This window comes from Canis lupus, chromosome 17 (genome assembly GCF_048164855.1).
Source record: "Canis lupus baileyi chromosome 17, mCanLup2.hap1, whole genome shotgun sequence".
Lineage (NCBI taxonomy): Eukaryota > Metazoa > Chordata > Mammalia > Carnivora > Canidae > Canis > Canis lupus.
The window spans coordinates 30,411,037-30,435,349 of NC_132854.1; the positions used below are offsets into that span (position 1 = coordinate 30,411,037).

The 24,313-nt window shown below is 38.4% G+C and overlaps 1 protein-coding gene across 2 annotated transcripts in view; it reads right to left on the reverse strand.

Moving 5' to 3' along the window:
- SCEL (sciellin) overlaps positions 1-24,313 on the reverse strand; it is a 163,731-nt gene that overhangs the window by 107,606 nt on the left and 31,812 nt on the right. Inside the window, exons 2-3 of one of the 2 annotated variants that reach the window (XM_072782703.1) lie at positions 18,187-18,265; positions 16,516-16,570 (exon numbers count right to left, since the gene is read on the reverse strand). The gene's annotated coding sequence lies outside the window, so the exon portion shown is untranslated. Of the gene's footprint in view, positions 1-1,549; positions 1,708-16,515; positions 16,571-18,186; positions 18,266-24,313 lie in introns of those variants that run through there. The other variant, XM_072782702.1, reaches the window with a different exon arrangement.

Sequence of the window (24,313 nt, forward strand, 5' to 3'; positions counted from 1 at the left end):
TTTGTCAATCAGATCAAAGATTTACATGAAGCTAAAAGTTTTTTTTTAATTTTTATTTATTTATGATAGTCACACACACACACACACAGAGAGAGAGAGCAGAAACATAGGCAGAGGGAGAAGCAGTCTCCATGCACCGGGAGCCTGACGTGGGATTTGATCCCAGGTCTCCAGGATCACACCCTGGGCCAAAGGCAGGCACCAAACTGCTGCGCCACCCAGGGATCCCGAAGCTAAAATTTTAATTAAAACTCTGGCCTGTTTATCTGCTTTTGTCTAACCTGACACTTAAAATCAACCAAATGTTTCACTAAAATTTTTCCTGATAACATATCTCAGTTTTCTCAAACTGATTGTTCCAATAAACACTGGAGTATGACAAATATCAAAAAGATCATATCTGCTTTATAAACTGTGAAAGCGAAAGGCAGTTTTAAATTTGACGTTTCATGAAAAGTAAACTTAAAATTCACAAATGCTGTACTTTAGCTTTGTGTTTACTATAAATGTTTGAAAGCCAACTTATAAAATTCCTCAGTAAATCTTTGGGAATTGAGTGCGAAACCTGAGACACACATGACCTGGTCAACAATGGGAAGCAATGAAAATGCTAGAAGTTAAGGCAGAGCTAGGTATGCCATGAGAAACACCCTTCTGGGGGGGCAGAGAGCTACTACTTGCAACCTGCAAGTGGCCCCAAGTTTGAGTCCCACAGCTCTGTATCATGAATGGAAATGGTGGAGAAAAAGACATGAATGAGACAAGTCAACTTTGCTACCAATTATTAAGGAAAACTTGGTTAGAATAACTTTTCTATTCCTATCAAAGAATCAGCTTCTAAAACCAATTTTTCAGGATTAGGACATGAATAGAAGTTGAAAATTGCCCCCCATCTGCATTAATCAATTCTTAGGTTAGAACTCAGGATATAACATAGACAAATTGACCAAATGCACACAAATCCCTGGAGGATGTCATGCATCTCCCAATTCACCCCACCCTGCTTTATTCCAGGGTACACTTATGCAAGAAATATGATTTTTCTTTTTTGGGGAAGATAGGGTAGAGGGGATATGGGCTTGGCCTCTCCCCCTCACAGCTCTTGACTGCAATGTTTTTTAGCTGTCAAGAAAAACAAATCTATAAAATAATGGAGTTTACCATTTCATCATCTGTGCAAACAGGGAGGTCCTTTTAAAAAAATGTTTTTATAATCACTTGTGAAAATAGAATTGCCTTGAAGAATTTACTCTCCCTATGGGTGATAGGATTCACCAGCTGACAGCTCCCACACGGAAACTCAAAGAGGCTCTCATTTCTCTGCTGCCCATAAATGTGTTAAGTCTCAGGGAAGTTAAAAGGCAATGCCATCTCAAATCACAAGAAGTAGCAGAGCTGTTGACAAGCAGAACAGCCCCTTGGAAGCTGTCGCAATTTAACTCGAAAAAAGACAAAGTTAATACAGTAAGCTTAATCACTTGCAAAGGAAATGGGAAAGTTAAACAAGTAAAGCAGATATATTTATGTTTGCAAATATCATTCAACTCACCTCTCTTGAGCTGAAAACCAGGACTTTTTATCTCAACTGCCAGCAGTGATTGATCCCCCAGGTAAATCCTGCTGAAACTAATGCGTTCCTGGAGTTAAATGAGTGTTGTTTCCACCTCTACCTGACTGTGTTAATGAACAATTTAGAGGCTTCTCCCTCAGTGGCTGAGTCACCCAGGGAGGAGGTGGGTGGTATGAAAGAGGGTGTCACCTTGTACAAATACCAATTCAATTAAAACAGGCTCACTCATGGACCTACCGTCTTTGTTTGGTAAATTCTTGTTGTAAGTTATGGCTTTGTTATGACAAAAAGACGGCGCTCCTGTTATCGCCCTTTTCATTGATATCAACAATACACATGACTATATCACTGACAAGGAGGCAGAGTACCCAATTTGTTTTGGATTCTCTTAAAAAACAAAACAAAAACATAAGGTAGGAAGAATTTTCCTCTCTCATAGTGGCTGGAAGGCTGGGGCACAGAGGCACAACACGGAGCACTCTGCTTGTGAGAATCATATCCTTTAGGAGAGGAAAGTCCTTTGAAACTCTGACATCAGAAAATAAGAAAGGACACAAATCCTACATATGGCATATTTTATAAAACCATCAGAGGAAACATACATTGTGAAATATAAGAATTCTGATCCTTTTATTATTTCAATGTAGATAAACATGTGAAAAAGATGCTTGAAACACCTTTCATAGCTGAGTAGACTCCAGTGTCAACACCTGCTCTGGCAAGGAAGCAACAACCCAGGAAAGCCAAGCTTGGTAGGGGTTCCCATTACAGGGTCTGAAATGCATCTTCCATAATGCCAAGGAGGCTTTACAAGAAGCTCAGCAAACCTGGAACATTGCTGAGCAAAGCCAAGTCATTAGAACTTCCTGGGTCATATTTATTTATTCATCCTTCATATGAACAATTAACCAAATCCTTCCAATTTCAAGCCAGCTCCTGAAAATTATAGTAGAGCTGAGCTGTAGTCACTAGAAATGACCATAAAAAAAGTAGGAAAATGTTCAGATAGAAAGACACAGGCAATTATAATATGCAGTTGCTATGCATGGGACATCACCCCCTTAACGTGCCCTTTTTCTGGGCTAAAGAATTTGAAAATCTAAAATGGGAAATGTTCTTTAACAATAACATACATACACATGTCTATTCAGTTCTTCTAAGAAATTTTATAAATGCAAAATATTTTAGAAATATGTTCTAAATTTCTGTGGTGCCTGTAAATTGGTTGGATCGAGGTTGAATATTAATACTACGGATGAGAAAGCTGAAAAAAATATGTTTGGCTGAATTAAAATAAATTAGGAGTTATATTCAGCATTATAAAGAAGATACATTCAGTAAAATAAATTAGAAGTTATATGTAGTATGATTCAGCATTCATTTAGCCAAATGAAGGGCTAAAACAGTTCCAGAGCCAGCTTGGAGGGAAAGGTAGTTAACTTACATTATAGAATGTTTAAATGTGTGTATTTGTCCTCATGAAATACAGAACCAGCAAAATAAGTTTTTAATTTTAATGAAGTAAAATATACTGTCCAAGATATATCTTAGGCTTTTGAACTTCCAAGCAATTATTTCTGCATGTAATTGATGCAGGAATATTCCTTCTTATATAGCAGGAACCCATACCACTAAGCCACACAAGTGTCTTTTCATTTAGAACCAAATCTTTAACTCAAGAAAGGGATAATTCTAAATACTTGGGCAAAATTCACATCTCCTGGCTGAGCAGACATTCAATGAAAAGACTGCTGAGAATTAAGACTCTCAAATTTTGAGGAGGTCAATCAAGAGTCAAGAATGTGTTTGGGTGTGGAGGTGGCCAAATAGGTTTGGTCTTGGTTTCACTCAGGCCTTGAGCATGCTTGGAATACTTGGCTTCACCTCGCCTATTTCACTGTGACTGTCCTGAGTTCTTGAGGTCTCTTTAGAACTTGAGCTCCTAGGCTGGGATGGCAAATGTTTTATTGCAGGTGCCAATGCCAATTGCTTGGTAGTGGCTGCCTGGAGGGATATGATGAGGTCTGTAAAGCAACTTTGGACTTACACAGGAGAGTGCCATAGTTTTAATTAACAATGTCTGTCACCTGTCTTAGGGTTTTTTTGTTTTTTTGTTTTTTTGTTTTTGTTTTTGTTTTTGTTTTTGTTTTTTTTTTTTGCTATGTATATCTCCTAATATAGAACAGTGGTATATCTTTTTTTTTCTTTTTGTTTTTTAACAGTGCTTTTTCTAATATGTTATATCCAATGAAATAATCAGCCAAATGAACACTTATTATTACATAATAATGAGAATAGCAAATACTTACATAGTAGCTGTTAATGTGTGAGGCATTGTTCTAAGTACTTGTCATACATTAATTTAATAATTGTTATTAGATGATTGTCTCCTTCTGCTACGGTCTGTTTCCTTGAAATTCATGTTGGAATTTTAACCCCCCAAAGAAGATAATGTTGGGGCTTTTGAGAGGTGCTTAGGTTATGAGGGTAGAGTCCTCATGAACAGGATTGGCATTCGTATAAAAGAGACCTCTCAGAACTTCCTAGCTTCTTCCTTAACTTGAGGACACAGTAAGTAGGCACAGGAACCAGGAAGAAAAGCTTCATCCAACCATGCTGGCACCTTGATCTCAGACACACACACACACACACACACACACACACACACACACACATAACCTGCTCCCAACTCCAGAACAGTGAAAATTAAATTTGTGTTGTTCATAAGCTGCCTAGTCTTTGGTATTTTGTTATAGCACCCTGAACAGACTAAAATACCTCCTGACCCAAGACAGATTCCAAGAGTGATGTGGAAAATGTAAAAAATACAAATAGGACAAATCAGCATCTTGAAATTCTCTAATCTATTACACAGATTACAACCCCCGACTCTGGGTTGAAAGATAGAGGGTTCCCTTTTTTCCTCCGAGATGGAAAAAAAAAATGTTATGTGCATGTTAAAACAAAGATATATCATTAGGATGTAATTACAGAGCCAGTTTCTCTTTTGCTGGGAGTAGACAGACGTCAGAATTAATGAATTACTGCCAGTGCTGCAAGAGCTGGTACATTGCTTAATACACTTTAATGGTGCCAGCATAATGCAGACCAGTGGAGAGCACAGCAGAGAGTGCACAGAAGCCTGAGTGCCCCTTTCTGAACAGACTCACCCTTCACTATGGGCAAATCACTTAACCCTTATGCCCATGTCTTTCTTGGTACAGTGAGATTATGAGATCTACCTCTTTACCAACTGGGTTAAGGTCACAATGAAGATGTCAGGATTTTTTTAACCAGGACTCCAAACCTTTGATTTATAGAAAACATCAGGAAGAACCAGGAGAACTCAGTTCTGAGTCCTTTCTGACTCTTCATGCTGCAAACAGGCAATTCTCCTGCCCAAAGAAAACAGCAGAGATTATGCATGGTTGATGGTGATTATAATGATGATGATGAAAAAAACAATAGCAACAACAATTGTTTAAATATGTGCCAATCTCTGCTAAGTGCTTTACGCACATGATTTCATTTGATCTGCACAAAACCCCAACACAACAGGAACTGCTGTTATATCCATGATAGAGATAAGAAAACAAAAGTTTAAAATAAACACATCTAGGAATTAGATGTGTCCAGAATTCCAATGGAGGCAGACTGACAGCAGAGCCCACATTGTTGGGTATGAAGCTCCGTTGTCTCTCCAAAGTGTCAGAAAGGAGCATGGGCACTACTTAATTCAAGAGACCGGCTAGAGCGCAGGATAAGCTAAATGTATAGGAGGCCTGAGGCCTGAATAATAGGTGACAGAAAAATACAATGGCTTTCAGCAGGAAATGTATGTATATATGCACGTATATCATCATAGCCTACTTGTATTGGATTACAATGTTAGACCAGAGAATGGCCCTGAGTAGCTTCTGAATCGAGGCACCTTTAATGATAGTGTAAATTTAACTCATCAGTTTTCTTTTTTTTCTTCATTTAAGGAACATTTATTTGTTAAGACTATTTTTAGAGCAGTTTTAGGTTCGAAGCAAAATTGAGAGTCATGTACAGAGAAACCCTACATACCCCTTCCCCCCACACATGCACAGCTCCCTCTATTATTAACAACCCCCACCAGACCGGTACATTTGTTAAATGGATGAATGCACATTTTTATCACTCCAAGTCTATAACTTATGTTAGGACATCACTCTTGGTGCTGTATATTCTCTTGATTTGGATGAATATACAATAACATTCATCCCCTCCCCACAATTCCCGGCAACCATTCACCTTATTACTGTCTTCACAGTATTGCCTTTCCAAAACATCATCTTGTTGGAATCACACAGTATGTACCCTTTTCAGATTGGCTTCTCTCACTTAGTGATATACATTTAAGGTTGTTCCATGTCTTTTCATTGCTTGATAGTTCATTGCTTCTTAGCTATTCCACTGTCTATTCAACAATTTATTTATCCATTCACCTAATGAAAAACATCTTGTTTCCAACTTTTGGCAATCATGAACAAACTTGCTATAACCATCCACAAGCAATTTTCTTTTTTAAAAAAGCATTTACACAATGTATTTTGAACCACCCATATATTTACATTTTTTAGAAATTAAAAGTATAGAAAGCAATACGATGAAAAGTCTTCCTCTCCCCTCAAACTCTGATCTCCAGTAAAAGGCAGTTGTTTGGTTTCTTCTGGGTCCTTCATATATATGAGCAAATGTAAGATACAGATATTTCCTTCATTTTTTACACAAATGTTTGCATATTACACAGTTCTGAATCTTTTTTTGTTTTTTGCTTTAACATTATATCCTGAAGGTCTTTCCACACTGTGTTTTTTTGTAGCTGCTTGGCTTTCCATCCTATGCATATGCCATTATCTATTTCATCAATCCACTATTAATGGACATTTCCATCATTTCTAAGCTTCTGCTAAGAAACAATGTGGCAGTAACATTGTACATAAATATTTGGCAGATGTGTGTATATATCTGTAAGATAAATTTTTATGATGTAACTGTTGGATCCAAGAATTTATACATTTTAAAGTTGGTAGATAAATATTAGCAAATTGTCCTCTGTAATGGATTTTTTTAAAATATTTTATTTAGTTATTCATGAAAGAGAGAGGCAGAGACACAGGCAGAGGGAGAAGCAGGCCCCATGCAGGGAGCCTGACGTGAGATTTGATCCCTGGACTCCAAGATCACACTCTCGGCGGAAGGCAGGCTCCAAACTGCTGAGCCACCCGGGGATCCCTTCTGTAATGGATTTATCCCTCTTATTCTCATTTTTCTTCTTCAATTGTTTGATCATTTAACAAATTTTAAATACTTAATATGCTTCTAGTACTGTTTCAGTCCAAAGAGTGCTTGCTCTCCAGGAATTCACCATGTTTAGAGAGATGGACATTGAATTAAATATCTATAATACATCAGGATAAAGTATGCACAGCAATTTTATGGGCATAATTACATGGTAGAGAAACTGAAGAATTCTACCTGGACCTGGGGGTTAATGTTGATACTGAGTTTTGAAGTTTGTATGAACGTTGAAGGTTGAAGGGGAGAAGAGTCATCCATCCACTGTGCCTTCCTTGATTTGCTTCTTAAGGTCTTCCAGATTCCTGCTTATGAATATAGTTCAGGATTTGGCAGTCTAAGGCAGCGTGAGGCATGACTGGTCCAATTAATGAGAGAAGTAGGAGCAGAGATCTAGTTGGGTAAGCCAACTTGCTGCCAGATTTTCCTCAATTATGCCAAAGTTAAGAAAGCCTGCTTGAAAGTGTTGCTACTTTCCTGCTCCTTCCTGCGCCAACCTAAACCACCATTTCTGCAGCAGCAATCATAGTTACATCCATCCACATCTTCCTAGTCATATCATCTCCTGTAGACAAATGTGAGCAACACTGCCAATACAGGGCAAGCCAGTCTCCTGCCTCAATCTGAAATAACCAATTCTGCAGTGACTAGAAGGAAGATTTGCTCTTCCTTCTACTGAGAAAACTAGAATGGCAAATTAATGTTTTTTTTAATTTTTGTTTTTTTTGCAAATCAACTTTTATAATTAAAGTTTTCACTTTCAGATTGTTATTTCATAATTTCATGATCATCATGTCTGATGTTTTTCAATTCACAGTCAGTGCTTCCACTTTATACCAGTCTCTCCATTGCCAAATATCACATGGTATTACATCACAAGCCCCTTTGGAGAGGGCTGAAATTGGTCTGTATTCTAAACATGTAGCACAGTTCTTGTCTCATACATAATAGCACTCACTAGTTGTTGACTGAATGAAGGAATAATGATCATAAACAATAAGTGGGCATACACAGGGGCTATTCACCATTTGCCAAACATCTGGTTTATTTGTCTTATAAGTCTGATTTTCTTATCAGATTTTTCTATCCCTGGCTGAAGTATAGATTATTATAGGCTGAACTAAGGCTATAGTATAAGTTCTTCAACTCACTGGTAATATTCACGATTCTTTCAAAGCAGGAAAAGATTTCTCTGCGTTTTATAGATTGCTCAAACAATAATTATCATAACTGAACTTACTGCCTGAGGTTGGAGTCGCCATGACCTTGCTCTCTGCACATTCACATCCAATGAAATGGTTACTGACCCATCACTGTCAAGTCTACCTCCTGCTTCATGTTAACCTTTTCCTTCTACTTGACTCCTACCACCTGGGCTTGGGTTGAGTCAGGGACCTCATCTTGAGGGAACTTCATTTCATTCACTTGTTAACTGGCCTCTTTGCTGTTAAGACTTGTCCCCTACTGAGACACTCAGGCTCTTTCAGGTTGTAAAGATCAGAGAGAGATAAGCTCCAGAAATCTCAGTTAATGGGAATACACTACCAGTGGCAATTAAACAGGGAAGAGCCATGGTATCCCCAAATAATGATGCTCAGAAATCTACAGTTTAATACAGGAAAAAGATTCAATGTAGCAACCACATTGAAGTAAAGAAAGCATTATAGGTAAAGGCTGTTTCATAATAAAGGGTCAGACAGAGAAGCCACTTGCAAGCAAGACCTGGCTTTATCTCCCACATAGAGAACTACTGATTTATGAATGGATTACCCAAATGGAGTCTCAGCTGGAATTTCTTTTTTTTTTTAATTTTTTTTTTTATGATAGAGAGAGAGAGAGAGAGAGGCAGAGACACAGGCAGAGGGAGAAGCAGGCTCCATGCACTGGGAGCCCGATGTGGGATTCGATCCCAGGTCTCCAGGATCACGCCCTGAGCCAAAGGCAGGCGCTAAACCGCTGCGCCACCCAGGGATCCCCTCAGCTGGAATTTCTTATACCCTGTTGGTCATGTATGCATATTCCTGCTACGTGACCAGGCCTTCTGGGGTCTTACCAGGTACAAACCATCAATTTTACTGTGAACAATGAACAATGCCGATTAGCTGGTACAAATCATACTAAAACTTTTAGGGCACATGGTGACAAAGTAATATTATTAATTAACATGTTTCAGGTAAATGCTGTGAATGCTTATTTCTTATTGTAGTAGAATATCTCATCTAATCCCAGGCTTGCTGGAATTAACCTTCACAGCACAGGAAGTTTAGTACAAAGATTCGGGAGGCTGAAAGGAAGACAGACATGTCAGCAGCCTTCTTAGAAATTATATAGTATTCCCTGCTGGTTACTTTGCAAAAACAACACTGGTTACTTTGGCACCTAATAGCAGATCTGTGAATCTCTCTACCATGACTTAGTTCCCCTCCCTCTGATTCTCCCTTCTTCCTACCATGTTACCAGTTTTTCATAGTCTCTGTATGTATCAGTTTAAAACCTCTGAGAGAGAACTGCTTTGACTTGGGGACTCATCTGCATTCTTACAGATAGAGCCCTTGCATCAGTCCATCTCCTAGGCTTTTGGTGAGCCATAGAAGACAGTTTTGCTCAGACACCTGTCCCATCTCAATCAGTTGTGACCAAAACTACAGCACTGCATGGTTCAAAGCACAGTTCCATGCGAGCTAAGTGCATAGCACACACTTACTACTTTCTCCTCAATAAAGACACATCACCCCTTAATATTATTTTTCCAAAACATTGAAATCATATCCTTCCTCAGCCTCAAACATATCATAAGTTCCCATGTCCCAGAAAGTTCAAACACCTTAACATTCATATAGGACTGTGTTGTCCAACACAGCAGCCACTAGCCATGTGTGGCTACTTAAGTTTAAATTAATCAAAATTAAATATATTTAAAAATTCAGCTTTTCAGTTGCACTAGCCATATTTCAAATACCATATTGGATAGGGCAGGTAAGATAAACGGGAAGCTGGCTGCCTTATTGAAACCACTTCCAACTATTCCAGGCTCATCCTCCATCACTTAGCCCCACTCACCCTAGCTTTAACCACATCACAATCCTTGCTGTTGCCCAAACATATTATGCAGTTTAGGCCTTTAATATTTATTCTTTATGGCATACCCGTGACCTGAAATATCCTTGCCTCTTGTGCACCTGGCAATGTCTTATTCACCTTTAAAGGCCTGGCAAACATATAACCTGCTCTGTGAAGATACTCCTACCATCCCACTCCCCAAACACAGGCAGGTACCTGCTTTCTTTCTGTTTCAAGGGAGCTCTGTATGTGCCTCTATTTTTTTTTAAGATTTTACTTATTTATTCATGAGAGACACAGAGAAAGGCAGAGGCATAAGCAGAGGGAAATGCAGGCTTCCTGAAGGGAGCCTGATGAGGGACTCGATCCCAGGACCGCAGGATCACGCCCTGAAACAAAGGCAGAGGCTCAACCACTGAGCCATCCAGGTGTCCCTGTATGTGTCTCTATTGTGGTACTTAACTATGCTCTTTGGTAACCTTCTTGTATTCAGCAAAGCACATACATTCTAGAAGACTTTAATAGTGGAGGCAGTATGGCTGGTAGTACTTAAGACTGCTGCCCAATGGCCTCTGCCACTGATGAATTGTGTAACCATGTGCTACTCTTGTCTCAGTTTCTTCGTCTGTGAAATGAGGATATTAAAATAATACTTCCCATATAGGATCATAGTGATGATCAATTGTGTTTCTATTAACAAGCACTTAGAATGTGGCCTGGAACTTATTCAGGGTGCTACCTAAAAATAAGCTATTAGTAAAATATTAATGCATTTCATGTACATATAAAATGTAAATATTAATGCCTTTTATTTACATTAATATGTATCTGGGAAGAACAAGAACGCATGTGCTAGACCCATTTATTGTTTGATGGTCAAACTCTTTAATGAGCTAGAATAATTAGTTGTTTATGACTAAACATAGATATTAGATTTTTTTTTCTTTTAAAGATTTTATTTATTTACTTGACAGAGAGAGAGCACAAGTAGGTAGAGTGACAAGGGAGAAGCAGGCTCTGAGCAGAGAGCCTGATGTGGGGGCTTGATCCCAGGACCCTGGATCATGACCTGAGCTGAAGCAGATGCTCAACCTACTGAACCACCCAGGCGCCCCGTACATATAGATTTTGAAAGGTGTATGATAAGTCTACTCAAGAGTCAGTCCCCGGGACTTATTGACAAATTATTGATGGATGTATAAAAGGCTTATCATCCAGGAAACTTTCTTTTGAGTAAGAAGAGATGATTTATAAACAATAGAATGAGAGGTGCACTTGTGTGTTCCTGTGTTTACTGTCCCACTATTTCTTCTCTTTGACAGCAGCTTGTTACTAGGTACATTCTCTTCTTTTTGATCGACTAGATGCTTATCTCTTCTCAGTCCCAATCTCTCTTCTCTTCTTCAGTTTTCCCACATCCATCCACCATGGTACAGTTTCATTTCTCTCTTAAAATCTATTTTCTCTCTCCTCTAATAATTCACTATTGTATTAGTTTCCAATTGCTGCTGTAATCTATTACCACAAATCTAGTGGCTTAAAACAATACAATGAATTATCTTACAGTTCTGAAGTTCAGCAGTCTAGGTCAGTTTCATTGCACTAAAGTCAGTGTGATAGCAAAGTTGGCTCCTTTAGGAGGTTGAGAGAAAAAATGCATTTCTCTTTTTTTGGATTCTGGATGCTGTCTGCTTCCCTTGGTTCATGAATCCTTCTTTGCCTCCTTCCAATCTCTTGCTCTGTCATTACATCCTCTCCTTCTGACTTTGATCTTCTGTCTCTGTCTCAGAAGGACACTTGTGATTACATTGGGCCCACACAGATAATCCAGGATAATCTCCTCATCTCAAAATCCTTAATTTGATCATATCTGCCAACTACTTTTTGCTGTGGAAGGTAACCTATTCTCAGATTCTAGGGATTAGGGTATGGACATCTTTGGGGAAACATTACTCTGTCTACTGTACCTATCACATTTTTACAATTTCTCAGCATTTTAATTTCATCTATTTTTACAATTTAAAAAACTAAACATTTCATTAAGTAACGTTCAAAATGCATGTAGTTATTTGACTTAGTAAATGAATTTTAAAAACTACACTCTTAAAAATAATTGACATCCTTAGGATTACATGTAAAGTTTTACACTTAAAAATCTTGTGAACAACTGTGAGAGACACATGCAATTTTTTAAACATTCTCTCCATTTCACTTATAAATTATATAAACAATATTAACTTAATAGGCATGTTTTCAGAGGGTCACTGGATGCTTGAGTATGGGTTGTAGAGATCATGTGAAATCTATTCCCAGTTGAAGTTAGGGGAAATATATCTAAATTGTATATATTAGCTAAGCTATGCAGACACATGTATATACCTTTCTCTACATGTTCATATTTACACATACATAATGCATATATTAGATTTATACACATATCTCATATATTAGATTTATACATATATGGCACATGTATATTATATTTAAACATGTGCACACACACATCAATAGCTCTTCCTGTGTTTGTCTTCCCTATCAGAATGTAAGCATCTCCAGGGCACAAGCCCAAATTTGGATTCCTCAAATCCATAATGTCTACACTAGGTCTGACTTAACCAGTTCTCAGTGATTATTTCTTTTTTTTTTTCTTTTAATTTTTTAAAATTTATTTGACAGAGAGAGAGGGAGAGATGCTTGCAAGCCCAAGCAGGGGGAACAGCAGAGGGAGAGGGAGAAGCAGGCTCTCCACTGAGCAGGGAGCCTGACTCAGGACTCGATCCCAAGACCCTGGGATCTTGACCTGAGCAGAAAGCCAAAGCTTAACTGACTGAGCCACCTAGGCGCCCCTTAGTGATTATTGCTTATCTGAGTATGTTTGCATTACCATGTGACACATAGAAAAATGGAATCAAAGCTGCCTGACAAAAAAAAAAAAAAAAAAAGTGAAATCATTAGACCCTTCCTTCTGTGTCTTCTTTCTCAATATCTCAGCCTTCAAAAGATTAGACCACAGAACTGAATTCAAACAGTCCTCCTCCTTCATGCTTACTTTTCTGTTGCTGTTTGACTTTACCTCCTAAACATTCTCACTGAATCTCTCAAGCCACTTGGTTTTCCCAAATTGTGTCCTTGCTTCTTCTCCACACACAATATCTGAAAACCCCCCACTGCCTACATGCTCCCACTCACCTCACCCCAGGACTTTATTCCTTCCACCCACTTCCTCCTCCTCTCTTGTTTCTCCTCACAACTCATCTTTGGATTGTCTCTCGTGCCTTTTATTTTATACAATCAAAGGATAAATTCTCGGAAGACAAGAGAAAATTCTAGAAAATTTTTAATTTCCAAACATTATTGTAAACTACTGGATAATTCTTTCCTGAGACAAAATTTGCAAAAATTTTAATGATGTCCCTAGAAAAGAAAGATCTGCAAATATTTTGGAATTGGTATGCCTTATCATTTGCTTTGATTTTACAACAGTTCCTCCCCTCATCAAGTTATTTAAAATTATTAAAAAATAATTGGCCTCAATTATTTGGGAGTAAGGTGTGTGTGTGTGAGGGAGGGGTAGAGAGAAAAAGAGAGAGAGAGAGAAAGAAAAGCTTGAGGTCATTGAGAATACTACAAGATAATTTACGTCACACATCTCATGCTCTTTTTAAATTTCTGATGTTTTTCATTTTTCTTTTTTTTTCTGCTATTGGTTTGCTTTTTATTTTCCATTTTCTTTGCTTAATATTCCATTCTTTCAGGAAGAAAAAAATTATATATGTTTATACATTCAAATGTCTTCTATGAAAACAAATCTTGACTTTTGCCAGTTTTACTATTAATATGTAAAACAGAAGAGTAAAGAAGGTGAGGAAATTTAAAACTAACAAACCAATCAAATCCCCAAGGCAGGCTAATAAGTGACCTAAAAACTTGATTAAGTTCATATTTTTATATAAATGGCACAGATACTGACTCATAATTCTAAAGTCTATGTTTAAAATACGGGGATCCCTGGGTGGTGCAGCGGTTTAGCGCCTGCCTTTGGCCCAGGGCGCCATCCTGGAGACCCGGGATCGAATCCCACGTCAGGCTCCCGGTGCATGGAGTCTGCTTCTCCCTCTGCCTATGTCTCTGCCTCTCTCTCTCTCTCTCTGTGTGACTATCATAAATAAATGAAAAAAAAAATTTAAAATACGACGGTTACAAAAGTACATCTTACAGAATATTTCTTCTCAATCAGGGAAAATTTCCAAGAAACCATCGAGATCAATATTCACCATTTTTTCACTAGCAAATAAAATATGATATCCCTTGGCTCTGAGTACAGATAGAGACAAAGGTCATTATTAAAGGGTCAAGCAGAATACAAATGTTATAACAGCTTTCACTATTAACATAATTGATACAACTCAGAATCAGTCCTCCCTTTTGTTCTTTGTTCTCTGGCCAGAGGTTAACAATCTTCTTAAAGGGCCAGATAGTAAATACTTTATTTTAGGCTCTGTGAGCCATATCCCAACGCTTGACTCTGCCATTGCGACAGGAAAGGAACTGTAGACAGTTTGGTCAAAGAATGAGCAGGGGCAGAATGGCTTGCAGAAGCCAGAGCTGGCAGTACTGGGCCAACCTCTGGCCTATGCTAACTGAATCCTCCTGAAAACAAACAAACAAACAAACAAACAAAACAAAACAAAACAAAACAAAAAAATATGCCTCTTACCTTTCCTCCTTCCTGTGGAGGGGGAATGAATAGAAAAAAATATCATAAATGTACTGCAAACCTCCTTTCGCGGACAAGAATACTGAGGTTCTGAATGGTCAGGTGTCTTGCCAACAACTTCATTTGTGTGCAAGTAAAACCAGAGTCCATTCAGAATTATGGAACATTCCTTAACCACTTACTCTTTCAGGTAAGCCTCAAAGCACTTAAACCTTCTCTGACTTCATCTTCACAACTTCTTTCTAAAGTACTATTATCATCTTCATTTCACAGATGAAGAAACTGAGATTCAGAGAGGTTAAGCAATATGCCTAGGGTTTCACAGCAGGCAAATTCTCCAGAGAAGACTTAGGGCTTTTCACCCTCTGCTACTTGCTGCCACTCTTCTTGCTGGTGCTGCACCATGCCCACCACCCCACTTTCCACTGCATACTATTATTCCATGTCCTCTGGGAAGGAAGTCAATACTAGACTTCCCACCATCACATCTGATCCAAGAAGCCATGGTTAGGATTTTTCTCCCCCTCAGAAGCATTCCTATAATCTGACTTGCTTATCCAGTCTAACTGTAATTCTGCAACACAGAAACAGGGAGTGGACCCTGACTTCACACACCCATGGCCAACCTCATGTAAAAGTCTGGGAAATGGGGATCCCTGGGTGGCGCAGCGGTTTGGCGCCTGCCTTTGGCCCAGGGCGCGATCCTGGAGACCCGGGATCGAATCCCACATCGGGCTCCCGGTGCATGGAGCCTGCTTCTCCCTCTGCCTGTGTCTCTGCCTCTCTCTCTCTCTCTCTCTGTGACTGTCATGAATAAATAAATAAAATCTTTAAAAAAAAAAAAAAAAAAAAAAAAAAAAAAAAAAAGTCTGGGAAATGTGAAGTGTTTGATCTTTGCTTGCACAACATCAACCCAAGGAGACTTCATGAGGAAGTCAGCTTCATGCTTCCTCTCTCTGTTAGACTCCTGATGCAGTTCCAGTGTCCACAGCCACTGGGAGTTCAGAGAGGGCCCCCAGAAAAACTGGACTGGAGTTCACTTTCATTTCACAGTTGAAATGTGTGACTCTTTTAGGAAGTTGGGCCTTCCCAGCATCCCTAATGCTGCCCTGCATTAGCATCCGCCTACTTCCCTTGCTTTGTTTCTCCATAAGCCCTGTAAAACAAGTAGGTGTAGAAAATGTAGGAAGAGGTGAAGACATGTTCAGTGCTCATTTTTTTTCTGAATAAATGTATTTCCTTATGAAGGTTTGGTGTGTCATACCTAAAGCCTCCACTTTTAAAAGAAAAAAAACTTTCACAAGCTAAATAGCAAGCTATGAGCAGAATAGAAAGTTTTCTAAGTTGATATGTTCATGTTACAAAATCAAATATTATTCTTCATGTATCATTTACATGGATGTAAGCCACTGTTACTTGTTGTTTACTTAAGGAATTATGTGGTCTACACACTCATTTTTATCTCAGACTCTAGAAAAAAACATATATAAACTGCACTATCTTCAGATTACTGACACCTATAAGCATATATTCCCTGGCTCTCCTTTCCCAGACAAGCCCCATTTTGCATCTGTTAAAAGAGTTAGGTCCAGATGAAAAAATTAAAAGGGAGCAAACTGCTCTCTTGCAGCAAGAGTAATTCCTAGTGGTTTCTAATGAAGCTACTTGATAAAGTCTATGGCCCTTTACTCTTTCACCCAGATCTTTATTTCTCCAAGAGTAAGAAAAAAAAAATCTGGAGTCAAATTGGATAAGGCAGCTCATAGTAAAATGAGATTGGGATAATAGAATAGTTACACCATAAAACAGCAGCATTAAACACCTTCCTCTCTCACTCACTCACCAGAGTGCACAGCAGGGAAACAGAGAGGGGTTCCTTTAGGTGCTTCCTGAGTCACCTGCAAAGATTAGAAAGAATGAAAGCCAACATAACTCATATAATTATTATTTGCTCCAACAGCAAAGGCAAATCAAGAAATGTTAAAATGTGTATCACTGAAGTCGTTTACTGAAGGTAAAAAAAGTTATTAAAAAACAACAAATTATCATCGAGAGAACCTCACTGAAGCACTTCAAATATTTCTGGGTAAATGCCTAACCACAGAAAAAAATTCTAATGTTGCACCTGAAGTTCCCACTGCCCTGTGAGCGGCTAGGTAGCTTCCTGGGTCTCCTAGGGAAAGTATGCAGCTGGCCCTGTGGGCTCAATTGCCCTTCAAGCCCAATCTGAGAAGGCTCAAGCAAATACACTCTCAAAAGTGAAGACATTCTTTAGGGATTGTGCAAAGGAATTTGGCAGCTGTACTTTCCTCATGAGGTGTGGCATAAAGAGTAAGTTCCTCAGCCAGGGGCATGAGATTATTTACAGCTTCTTTAGAAGAAATTAATATTACATTGTTCTTATCTAAAAATTCACAGTTACATTAAAATGCCTGTAGCCTTCTTCTGCTCTTGATATCTTTAATACATTAAAACAGAAATCATAACAAAACAAAACTTAGCCTGGCTAATGTTATTTGTAATGAACCAAGGAAAGAGTGGAACTCATATAGGACATTTTGCCTAAATACAATTTCTACTTCTCTCTTTTCTTTCCTCCTTCCCTCCATGAGCTCTGGTGAAACAGCTCCTGTTGTTCTCGGTGCATTCTGACAACCCAGGAAGGAGGAGGACTCTAGTACCCCTTACATCCCAAGAGAAACAAGAGGTCTTGGACCCAGAACAGGCCCTTCAGAGGATTCTTTTTCAATCCTAAATGGCACTACGTGTGCAGAAAGATATAATCCTTTAACCATAACCTTCTTTCCACAGGCCATGTCAATCATGGGAAAAGTCAAAGGCTTCAGAGCAATTTGGTTCCTGCCCCCACGGTTTTATCTCAAGGGTTCCTACCAGATCCAAACTGACATCACTATCTATTTTTGATGTGTGGTTCTAGCTTACTTTGGACAGAATACAATACCTGATGATAAAGGTGCTATAACTCTGTTGGCCTGCAAGGGGAAATACTACTTGTCTACTGGAGGGGAGGAGTCTTGCACTGAGTGAGAGAATCTGGGAGGTGAGCTGAGCTGTCACCCTGGGTAAGGGCTTAGTCTTTTGTTAATTCTCAGTGGGAGTCAATTGTCATGGCCCCATGAATCATTTGCCAACAGTTGAGTGGGTGGGGCACTGAGGATATTTGTTGTTGTTTTGATTTTTTGCACTAAGGAAGACTCTCTGACTTGTCCATGGGTAGGGCTACACGAAATAATAGGTCAGTTCCTGGAGGCCAGAAAGACAAAAACTGAAAGACAAGAGGATACTGGGAGAAAGAAGTCAAACAAAACACCTGTAGGTTATCAAGACCCTTTGGGACTAGACCAGAGTTACTTCAGGGAAAGAAAGCTGTACTGTCTGTGATCATTTATTTTTGTGGGTGCTAAGGCAATAATTATTCCTGAATGGCAGTTTGTAGACTTCCCCTCTCCCCAGGACCTATTAGAGCACTTGAGAATTGCCCACTCAACATTACCCTCTAATGCCTGTGTTGCCCAGGTCCATCTTCAGGAGGAAATTCCTCAGAACCAAAGAACAACTGCATGCCATAGGTCCTGCACACAACAGAGAAGGAAATTGATGTGTTTTAAACGTTTATTGCATGGTAAAGAAGAAGGTGATCAAAAAGAAAGATGGCAGGAGAAGGATTGTGAATTGGAGAGACAGTAATTGGGGTTAAGAGGGTGAGACACTCCTTAGAGTCATTGGGCACAAGGGAAGTACTCTATCAAAAAAAAAAAAAAATGATTGCATCTCCTTACCAGCATAAAAGCACTTTGAGCACACACTACTATCTAGCATATTGACTTCTTTTTTGCACTTTTTTGTAGTTTTGTGTTGTGCAGGTTATGCATGGATAACCCAGTCCTACCTACTTTCTAAGATGTCTTATTCACAAAGGCTAGAAGATTAGGAACTACAGTTCTCAGAATCCCTTCCAGCAGGGTTTTGCATTACATTCTGCCTACAAGAGACTCACATAAGCTTTGGACAGTGGGAGAGAAGCAGAGACCATAATATTGTTCCTTGCCACTGGCAGGCATGTCATATGCTTTAGCAAAAGGTAGATTTAAGATGCTTCCAGGAGCTTCTGGTATGCTTTCTATGAATTATTTCATTTCAGTGGTGAACATGTAGCTGATTCAAGGTCCTGCAATTCCTCCAAATCCTAATTTCCTGAAATCCATCAGCAGCTTTGTTTAACCTTTATCCTTCTAGGCCTTTCTGTTTCCTTAGCAGAAATTTGACTAACACGTATTCCTTATAAAGCATAATATACCTAGTAGAATTGTAAAAGGAATAACATAAATACTATTTTAATTACTTTAGTTGATAAGTAAAATTTTTTCTTAATAAATATATTAGTTTATAATTAATTCTTTTCAGTTAATTGGTATATAATTCAAATGCCTGGTTCTAAAATAATTTTATTTCAATATTTAGCCTTAATAGCTATAAGAACTAAAAAAAGACATCTCACAAAAATATATAGATAAAAATAGAAGATGCAACTCATTAGCTATGCTTACTAAATTACAATATGAAGAAAATCATGATATGCAGAAAATTATGGAACTTTCTAGAAGGACTTTAAATAATATCTAAATGAAATGTAAACAGATCATGCAGGATGCCTGGGTGGCTCAGTGGTTCAGCGTCTGCCTTTGGCTCAGAGTGTGATCCTGGACCAGAGATTTGAGTTCCACATTGGACTCCCTACAAGGAGCCTACTTCTCCCTCTCCCTCTGTCTGTGTCTCTGCCTTTCTCTCTGTGTCTCTCATGAGTAAATAAATAAAATCTTTCTTAAAAAAAGGAAACAGATCCTGTATTCTTGGATAGGAAGGTTTAATATTATAAAGATTGCAATTTTCTCGAAAATAATCTACAGACTTAATGAAATTCCAAACAAAACATCAATAGAACTCTTCATGGAAATTGATGCATCGATTCTAAAACCTACATGGATGAGGAAGAGAACACCCAAGTACTTTCTGAATAAGAAGGCAGTAGTAGGATGCAGGACTTCTCTCATCAGATATAAAAACTTGTTATAAAGCTGTGGTAATTAATATAGTGGTATATAGGGATAGATACATTGATTAATTGGACAAATACAACAGAAGGAAATTCACACAAATATTTGCCTTTGGTATACAGGAGAGTTGTATGTATTAAGCCTCCCGATCCATTGTACTTTGTTATGGCAGCCCTAGCTAACTAATGGTCTCTAAGCCAGAATTTCTAAAACATTTTTTAAAGATTTTATTTATTTATTCATAGAGACACACACAGAGAGAGAGGCAGAGACACGGGTAGAGGGAGAAGCAGGCTCCAGGCAGGGAGCCAGATGTGGGACTCGATCCCAGGACTCCAGGATCACAGCTCAGGCTGCAGGCAGCGCTAAACCGCTGTGCCACCAGGGCTGCCCTAAGCCAGAATTTCTAATAGTCACTCTTCCTCTGTATTTCCAAGTTTATGAGAGTACAGCAAAGCCTGGAACACACTGACATCTTCTGAAGAATGACTTCTGTGTAGCCGCCCTGGCATCATTTGGAAGAAAAAGGAAGCTGATTAACACTATTAGATTCCAAACTCTCGGGGCACCTGGGTAGCTCAATAGTTGAGCATTTGCCTTTGGCTCAAGTCATGATCCCGGGCCGGGGTCCTAGGATGGAGTCACACATCAGGCTCTCCAGAGGGAGACTTCCTCCCTCTCTGTGTTTCTCATGAATAAATAAATAAATAAAATTTTTTTAAAAAGTTTCCAAACTCTCTCACCGAATCTTCTTCTGACCTCAACGATTATAAAGTTAAATTTTGCATGATTACCACAAATGTATTCATCAACCCCGCATTTTGCTTCTTTTTGGTGACTATCACATATTATCATTTATTATACTGACGATAGCCAACACACTTGTCATCATTAATAGCTAAATAATATTCCTTTATGTTCATGAAATCTATCAAGTGGCTGGCATGAAAAGGTTATGGTGCTGTTACTAGAAATGGGTACCAGGGAAATGACACAAATCACAAGACTGGGAGAGACATTGGGACCAATCTGAAAACCGTACTTCCCATCAAAGCCAGCCCACTCCAGGCTGCTGCTCTTTCTTCCATTCAAAGCCAAGAGAAACTAACAGAGCAACATGGAGGCAGCTAAGCAACACAGACACACAGTCCTAGGGTACAGCTGCACAGCTATGCTCAGAAAGAGGGAAGCCACTTCCTAAATAATAAGTGACAGGTATAAAAATTTTGCTGAGGATCTTAGAGCAAATGGACTTCAATTTAATGTAGGTAATCAAAGGTCACTATCTTTAAGATGCAGAGAAAGAGAATCCTTTACCCTGACTACTATAGGCTCTGATATAAAGCATGACCCACCTGTCTATGTTCCTTGAGCAGTTTCCCACAGCTGCAGAAAGATAATAAGACTGCATGTCTTCTCAAAAGTCAAGCCCAGGAGCATGGCTGCTCCTCCACAGTTAGAGAACCAGGAAGCTCAAGAAAGAGTAGGCCCCACCACAAAAGCACAATTTAGTACTTTGCAAATTTGAATTCAGATTCATGTTTAGCCACTGAGAACAGTCCAGAAAGTCTTCACAGCATTGTAATTGTCAGGGGGTGGTAGGTGCATAATGCAGAAGGAAATTAGATAATTCCAATAGGATTTGCCTTAGTAGATCTATGAAAGTTTATTTTAATGATGGCTTAAAGATCATTGAAAGCCAAATAAAATATTATTTTCTACCTTCAAACATTTCCAAATTTATTATAAATCCTAAAAAGCAGGAAAAAGAATTGGTCAAAAATAACAATAACAAAAAGCCTTTGGGGATGCCTGGGTGGCTCAGTGGTTGAGTGTCTGCCTTCAGGTCTGGGCATGATCCCCGGGTCGGGTCCTGGGATTAAGTCCTGCATTGGGTTCCCTGTGGGAAGCCTGCTTTTCCCTCTGCCTGTGTCTCTGCCTCTCTCCTTGTGTCTCTCATGAATTTATTTATTCATCTTATTCATTCATTATTTATTCAATCTTTTTTTTAAAAAGCCTTTGTCAATATTTAGGTCAGCTTCTTAGATGATAAATTAATTAATGACTGTGCTGGGTGTGTTCTAAAAATTCACAGTAACATATAAACTCTCTGTTTATCTAGTACAGTTTTTTCTAGACTTGAGATTTGCTATTTTTTAAGGTAATAGACTAGTAGAGAGGTTTTAGGTTTACAGAAAAATTGGGTGAAAGTACAGAGATCTCATATATCCCCTTAACCATTCCACCTTTCTAGCTTCTTCTATTATTAACCTCTTGTATTAATATGTTCTAATGGCATGCACCTGGGTAGCTCAGTGATTGAGCATCTGGCTTTGACTTAGGTCATGATCCCGGGGTCCTGGGATTGAGTCCTGCATCAGGCTCCCCACAGGGAGTCTGCTTCTGCCTCTGTTTTGTCTCTGCCTTTGTCTCTGCCTCTGTTTCTGTGTCTCTCATGAATAAATAAAATCTTTAAAAAAATATGGTCTAATGATCTTTCTTGGGATAGGTGCCTTTAACAACACAAGTAGGCAATGATACATGGGTGTCCTTTGAAAGCTCAGACAATGTATACACATTTTGTTGGCTCTGTAATGAGCCAACACTGATACATTATTATTAACTTTATTACTGAAGTCCATAGTAAAATCCCCTGTGCTTCACCTACTCCCTCTCCCCTTCCCCACCAAATCCTTGGTAACCACTAATTTTTTTTACTGTCTCTATAGATTTGCCTCCTAAACACATAATATATAGTTTTTTTCAAAGAAGCTTCTTTCATTTAGCAGTATGAATTTAAGGTTCAACTTGCTATTTTCATGTAGGGAGTGATGAAAAATAGAAGAGGATAAAGCAAACACAAACAATTAAAAAAAAACTACTCTTAGTGCTTTACCAATATGTAGTGTGCATAGGGCTCGCACACACACACACATCCCAGTCATTTAGGATTTACATTCGACAATAGGAACGTGCCAAGTATGGAACCACTGAGCTGCAGAGTAAAGACTGTTTCCATATTCAATATATAGTCTTGGTTCAATCATAGATGAAAATCTCATGCTGGTGACTTTAAAATTTGTTCTCCTATTAAAATACTATTTATGGGGTGGAAAGCAGGTATAGAGAATTTGCAAACAAGTTCTGAAATCTTTCTTAGTAGATGTGCTTGCTGTAATGGAAAAAGGGAAGTGATTCTGAAACAATTAAGATATCTTAAAGGATTAAAGCAATGAGTAAATGTGTTTATGCTGTTGAGAGCCAGAGTTCTTACTAAGGAAGAAGAGACATAGAAATACACAACAGGGAATGGCAAGAAAGAACCTCATGGAAATGGATTGGGATTGGAAGTACTGATGTGGACTCTTAATTTCTAAAATATATCAGAATGTGTATATGAAAAAAAAAAAGAAAAAAAAAAGAATGTGTATATGCATGCATGTGTTTGTTCATATGTGTTTGTGTATGCATCTATATGTGTGAGCATACACATATATATGTATGTATATATTTCCTAACTTTGCATACTGAAAGGGCAAGAAGCAAAGACCATACCAAAGTAATCATAAACATACTGAATACCACAATTTGGCCTTTAATACCATTCCAACTAAAGAAAAGGAAACAACGTTGTACTTCATGGAGATATGTTGAGCCAACTACTTGAAAATTAATATCAAATTTATCTGCACAAAGGCTTGCAATATCAATTAGGTTGAGGGTTCAAAGATATAATATGCTATTCACTAATCACCCACAAGCTAGATTCTCCATATACAAGATAAATCAGAGATATATTGTTACGTCAGAAAGTGAAGATGTGCTTTAGGAAAAAAAAAGCAATGAGGTCTTATAATAAGAACAAGGAACCAACTTGAAAAAAGCCTTCAACTGCCAGGTCAAACTGGGGATAATATTTTTGAGCACCAAAATATTAAATACAGTAATGAATTACAAACTGTTGAAAAATATGAGCTAATGACTATGCTATTGATAAAAATAAATAAATAAATGAGAGAGGAAAGAGGTCTCATGCTTTTAAGGCAGAGTTCTGAGTGATGGCTGGTTAATGTGGAGGGGAATCTGGAGTTGAATCATATGCAGCATTATAGTAAAGACTAGATCAGACACGAATCATCAATGGGTGTTAAGTAAATCCAGAGAGGAATTTTGCTGAAAAACATAAACTTGGAATGGACTTAAAGTGCCTATCACAAAGTGCCAGTTAGTTTCAAGTGAAAAAAAAAAAAAGTAATTATACAGGGGAGAAGCTAGGTAACACCTTCACTAGACAATTAATAGTAAGGTCAGCAGTGAGGAGCAGATGGCCATTGTGTGCCTCCAGTTAGAATACCTTGAGAAAGACATATCTTTGGATATGAAATATCTAAATTTTTGGATATGAAATATGTGGTTGATAATGTATAATCTGACTCTCATCATAAGGAAATGTCAAACCAATAAGGAATATTCTATTAAAAAGAGGGCAAGATTATAGTCTTCAAAAACATTATTGGCATAAAACATAAGGAACAGCTGTGGAAATGTTCCTTATTTCCAGATTAA